We start from the raw sequence: 6,442 nt of genomic DNA, 5'->3' as shown, positions 1-6,442 counted from the left end.
TAGCGGGGTCAATAGGGGAAGGATACAGGCTTTCCAGACGGAGGAGACAGCCTGAGCCTGGAGAGATGGTGGGAAACCGTGCGGTGCAAGTGGGTTAATACTGCTGAGCTCAATGAAGTAAGCAGAGGGGGGCGTGGCCGAGCCCGGCTGGGGAGGGCTTACGCATCATGCTAAGGGGACAGCAGCAGGATGCCGTGAAAGGAATAGGGAAGTGAGCAGTTTAGGCAGCAAAGGGGAGATTCCTGCCCACGACATCCTCTGGGGTGGTTTTGCTCCTTATGGCAGGAACATCTACACCACAGGCCAGTGGTTCTCAAACTTGAGCGTGCTGTAGAATCATCTGGGGGGTTTGATAGAACCCAGATGGCTGGGTCTCGCCCCAAGAGGTTTTGACTCGGGTCTGGGGTGGGACTGTGACTTCACGTCTCTACCAAACTCCCAGGTAAGACCGAGCCTGCTGGCCCGGGCAGGGGCCATACTTGGAGAACCTCTGCTTAAGCTTTCATGAGGTCAAGCAGAAGAAGCGGTGTCCCCTAAAACCAGCAGCAGAGAAAGGAAAAGGCGAGGAGATGATGGACAGAAGCCAGGGAAATGCAGCCGCCGCAGACAGGGCGTCCTAGAGCGCGTGCCCCTGGTCCCAGGTGATAATTCCCAGAATTCGTCAACCTCCCCCCAGCCCCCATTCAGAGAAGCAGGGAAGGGTCCGAGCACGTATTGGCTACAGCTACGTTAAGGAAATAATCACCTGCTTTTCATAACTGCACGCAACTTTGCCATATCTGGAAACATAACCCGTTTCCCTTATTTTTGATCTTTGTTCCCTCGGAGAGTGAATACCACACGTCGAAGGCTTTATTTTGGAAGCCTGTGTTCTCACTGATTTATTTTCTTCTCTCCCATGGTTTTCTGGTCACCTTAGGATGCATCACTAATGGGCAGTGTCTCCTACCTAACACGGCAGCTTCACGGGTCCACGACCCCCTTTCCAGTCAGTCCTCCCACCGCCAGATTTAACGATCCATCCAACACTCCACCCACCGAAGGAGCACTGGTGTGCAGGGGCCCAGAGACAAAGCTCTTTTGAGAAAGGGAAGCCCCCCTCTAAACTCTGAAATGCCAGGTGTTCTCGTATTGGGACCGTGGTCCTGGAGTCCCGTGACGCCGCCCCATGACGGTGCCTTCTGCTCCTGCCACCTGCCTTGTCTTCCATCTCTGTCTTGTCTCACACCCCATTCTTCTGCGGTTCTCCGTGAAGGACCCACTCGGCAGAGAGGCTGCTTCCCAGGGCACGGGGCCATCGGAAGAAGTAACGAGGAAGGGGGATCACTGAGGTAGAGTTGCCGGAAAATTCCGGCCCCCTTCTCTGGAGTGCGAGGCAAGACTGGCCAGCCTCGGCCCGGTTCTTGAGATTCTCCTGTGTCTCTGCTTCCGCAGGATCCTCCCCCAAGACGGTTCATGCCGTGGGCCCCCGATCCCTATGGAACAGGCCCGATTCTCAGTCCGTAAAATTAGTTCCATTTCTCGTGCACATTTTAAAGGTTTTCCTATAGCACATTCAGTTTCAGCCTCAAGCCCCACTTAGCCCGAATGGTGGAAATGGGCCATCAGTCAGTTCAGGTGGGGGCAGGGCATTTAAAGTGCCCAGGGGTTGAGGCTGGGGTGGGGGCAGAGGCCAGGCATCTGCTCCTGATGTCCAGGCATCTGCTGAGACCTGCGTCATCTCACCTGGCCCTCGGCTGTGAGCCGCACGGCTGCTGCGGACGTGCCCTTCGGGCAGGGGGCTTGCTGCGTCGAGGCTGTCACATGGCATATGGAATAATTCCACTGTCCCGCTCGAATGGGACTTCCGCCAGCTCACCTCGTAGGGCCCCGTCAGATGCCACCTTTTCCACAAAGTGACTCCGTGTTCCCCGTTTGGTGCTTGGGAGGACTTCAGCATGAGCTGTTCCATGTCAGAACCCTTTAGGTGTGTCTGCCTCTGCCACCTCTTTGAGACCGGCCTGTTTTTCGTCCCTGCTCCCAGGAGGAAGCGTGGGGCCTGGTGGAACAATGAACAGGCAAAGTTTGCTGAATTAAATGACAAAAAATGTTCAAACACCTGGAGTAGGCAAACCCCAATCCTGACAGTAAATAGGAAATGGGCCCATTTGTCTCCCCATTGATCCTCCTTGAGATAAAAAAAAAAAAAACAGGTAAGAATATTTGGATTGACCAGGAACAAGGACAGAAAGTCTCGCCAGGGAAGATGACAAGAGCTGCAGAAGACAAGTCCCACTCAGACACTTAGAGCTGTTCTTCCATCATCTGGCCATGGCGAGAAAGAAAGAAGGCCCCAGCAAATGACTCTATGATGTTCCTCAGTGGGACGGACAGTAGTGTTACCCAAACCCGCAGCGAGCTCCCCGACAGAAGGTCCAGGATCACGAAATCATGAGGGACCATAGATGACAGTAGCTGACCTTGGGCGAGCTGTCCTCGGTGGTGAACTTAAAGGTGAGGACGACCTTGAGGCCTGCAGGCGGGACTCGGGGAGGACCCAGAACACTCTTGGGCCCCGTGCCTTGGAGGCTCACTTTTCCCAGGAAGGAGCGTTCGCCCTTCCCAGGCGCTTCCTGTGTCCACTTCAACAAATGCACGTTGAGCATGGTCCCTGGAAGGACTCACTCAGTAGTTGTTGAAAATTTGTTCTAACCTGACTGGTGAAATAGTTGTTCTCACTACCCCGGTTTATTGCTACCCTCCCGCCGTCTGACGTAGGCATGTGTTTATTCTTTAGGAGGATCGGATATTTCAACTGAAAAAATATATATATTAATGTGACAGATGTGTCCACACACCTACCCTCCACTCGCAGATGTCACTGGGACAGAAGTTGAGCGTGTGTCTGGCTCACATCTAAAAAAGCAACGGTGTGACTTATGGGGGTAGCAAGAACCCAGAAAAGGCTGTGACCAGCGGGCCTTCCTGGCACCTGTTTATTGCCTATTTGAACAGTCCTGGTCGCTGGGCCCGGAAAGAACCAGAAGGAAGGGGGAGAGAGCGACAACTAGGTCTGAGCGAGGAATCAGCTGCTCTGAGAAGTGGATCGAGTGGATCCAGATCCATGATGAGTGAGTCTTCTTGACAGTTCTTGCCTCCTGTCCCTGCTCGTCACGCTCGGAGGGGCCGGCCACACGAGAGGACTTCAAAGGGAAGTCTTTGTTTGAATGAAATAGAGGGAGAAGATTTCAATGAAGGCTCCTTATTTATTTGTCAGACTTATTGAGAGATGTGCCCCCCTGCCCTCTGGGCACAGGTATATAATGAAAAACATGTATCATTAGGATAATCTTTAACACGCAGATTAGTGTCCTCAGATTAGTGTCCTCTCCATCAGGATCCACACTCGGACGAGAGGACGTCGGAAGGAGGTGGCCCCCTTGCCCTTGACCCATCTCACAATCTCCCCATAACCTCCAGGCTTCCCCTCCACCTCACGTAGGTGCACAGGGCTGTGTCCCGATGGTCGAGGGTGGGGGCCCACGTGTGTCTCCCCTGTCCTCGCTAGACCGCGGGCCCCTCCGCCTGCTCCTGTGCTGCAGCACATCCTCGCCTCAGGTGGATTTTCTCATTTGAGCAGATGCGTCTGCTGTCCGCTTATTCACCACCAGCCCTCGGGGTACCAGACCTAAGAAGGGAGGGGTCATGTTCTTTGTTCACTTGGCATTTCTCTTCGGATTCCAAATCTGGTGTTCTTACAAGGCTCCGAGGTCTGGGCAACTGAGGAGGTTGGGGAAGCCAACCCACCTCTAGGGGGTCTGAACTTAGAAGATTTGGGGGAGCTGACAGGTTTTCAGGATGCTCTGAAGTTGTCTGCAGGATTGTGTCTAGGTTTTTTGTTTTTTGTTTTTCCTGTGGAGAGGGCAGGCAGCTGTCATCCCATCCTCAGGAGGCTTTCTGGGTTCGCGACTCCCAAAAGGTTAAGAGTAAAGTGCCAAAAGGTGATAATGATCAGTCCCCCCGCCACCAAACGAGATAAAAACACACAGAAGTTTGCGCACAGTTGCAGGGGGACTTCATAGACTCCCCAGGAAACCCCATCCAAACCCCCATTTTGTTGGGGTGTGCTGTGGGTGAGTTTGCAGAGGCCGCTGTATTGCTTCCTCTTCACTGGTCATCCCTCTGTCCCAGAGTCCTGGGGGGGTCTCTCTCATAAGGACACCAGTCCTATGGATCAGGGCCCCCCACCATGTCCTGATTTCAGCTTAATCACCTCTGTAAAGACCTCATCTCCAATACAGTCACATTCTGAGGTGCTGGGCGTTGGGACTTAAGCATATGAATGGGGGCGGGGCGCATTTCAGCCCCTAAGAGTTCCCCGACACCCTATATTAATCACTGTATCCTCATTTGCATGTGCCATCTGTTTCCTATTGCCTGATTGTACTTTGGGCTGTTTCTCTTACAGAGATTTGTGCTCTGTTGCCTGTTTATCTCTCATTCCCTCCCCTTCCCCGCCCCCCAGTATGAGAAGAATGGTGCCTAAACTGGGCTGAGTTGTAACACAGAGCCATCGGACCCCAGCTTAGACGAAGCCCTCACTCTCGGCCGCTCTTTGGTACCATGTTCTTCTCTCTCGGCGATTTCCAAAGCCACAGGTTGCACGTGTGTGTTCTAAAGTCGAGCCCCACCCCGTCCCCGCCTCTCCCCAGATGGTTCATGTCGGCATGCAAGAACCTTTGCCAGGGTATCACCAAGCTGTGATCGGTGCGTAAAATGTATTCCTGTGACAACCGAAGATGCAGTCTGCGATAGTGTCATCTGTCATGTAGCATGGGGAGCACATGGGCAGAGCTCTCTGGAGTTAACCTGGCTTCATGAGATCAAGTGAGGACTTTGCATTGGGGGGCGATGAGTGCACAGAAGGGTCCAAGGTAATGACAGTTCTGCTCCAACCACAGCCTCTGGTGACAGGCCAGAAAGTGAATGTCACAATAACCCCGGGGGCAACAAGACGCCTTCTACGGTGTTGGAAAACACTGCCCACCCTGAGAACTGTGTCAGGTTATTATTGGCTTCCTGATCTTAGCAGGTCTTTTTTCTAGAACTCTCCACATTGATGGTGGTGTAGGTCTTCCTTTGAAGTCTTTATTTCCTTTCATTTCTAAAACTAACTCCCCAGCTCACTCGATAATACTATTGAAGAGCCTGAGGATTTCTTTAGAGTCATCCACCACCATTCTGGGGGCTTTTGCAAACTACGGTTTGTGTCCCAAGGCCCCCTGTTCTCTTGTATTTGTTTGTCCTGTCACTTATCAAGAAACCTAGACCATCTGTTTCTGATTCGTTTGCACCGAAGCCATCAGTGTTTTGAGCGGTCGTTTGAAATCCACGAAGGTTTTATGTCTCTGGTTTTATGCTTCTACATTCCTCTTTAATTAAGCACCGTCCATCCAGTCTTTACGAGAGCCACCCACCAAGCTCCGCGCTAGGCACTGGAGGTGCAGGGAATATAAAGCACAGACCCTTCTTTCCCAAAACTTACAGCACAGGTCCCCCTGCCAAGAGTTAATGAAATTAAACCAGGATGCTAAGTGTTCTTTTTGGAACCCCGGATCCTTGAGCGTGAGCGATTTCCAGACCCGGCCACTGTGTCCTTTGCTTTTCCCTCACCCACTCGGGCTTTCGTGTTTTCTCCTCCTCAGTTGTGGGTGTTTCAGCAGTTTTCATCCAGAAAGCCTTGATTTGCTCTCTCTGAAGCCTCTTCACCCCCAAAGACCGGGCCGTGCCTTTCCCTGGATGAGAAGACCCGGTGTTCACCCCGAGAGCCCAAGTCTGCACAGATGGCCGCGGTGTGGCTAGAATTAGGACTTTTGACTCTGAGATTCCAGTGAGGAGAACTCGGAGGCAGTTAGCGGGGACAAGTGACATCCTGCTTTGCTGGTTCCATTTCACAGGCTCGGAGGAGGATCTTGACCAGGGCTCCTGGGTTTCTGTTAATTTCGTCAAAGCACAATGTACTTTCTTCCTATAATTACCTCAGCGGGGTAGTTGAGATGTTTTTCTAAACATCTCCATGGACTTGTCTTTTCTTCCTATATGTGCCAAGTGTCTGGTTAAGAATTATATACGGTTGGCCCCAGAGGGTTTTCACACGGTCTCTGCTCAGAGCCACATAGAGGTCTTTTGAAAGACCCCGGTCAGTGGAGTTGAGGGCGCCCCTGGATGGAGCAAAGCCTGCAGCTCTGCTCGTACGTGGGCGCACAGAGGCTCCAGCTGCAAATTCCTAAGTAGCACCATCCAAACCAATAGTGCTGGTTCTCACCCTGCGGTATCTTCTTATGCCAAAGGAGTGTTCGGCTGATGGCTGCCAATATAATCATTTCAAAGAGGTTTTGGGGGGCTGTGTGTGTGTGTGTGTGTGTGTCCTGGGGTATTGGCTGTCTGTAGACCGTCACTTGAA

The sequence above is a fragment of the Pteropus alecto genome, unplaced genomic scaffold (genome assembly GCF_000325575.1).
Source record: "Pteropus alecto unplaced genomic scaffold, ASM32557v1 scaffold125, whole genome shotgun sequence".
Classification (NCBI taxonomy): Eukaryota; Metazoa; Chordata; class Mammalia; order Chiroptera; family Pteropodidae; genus Pteropus; species Pteropus alecto.
This window is presented reverse-complemented; position numbering follows the sequence as displayed.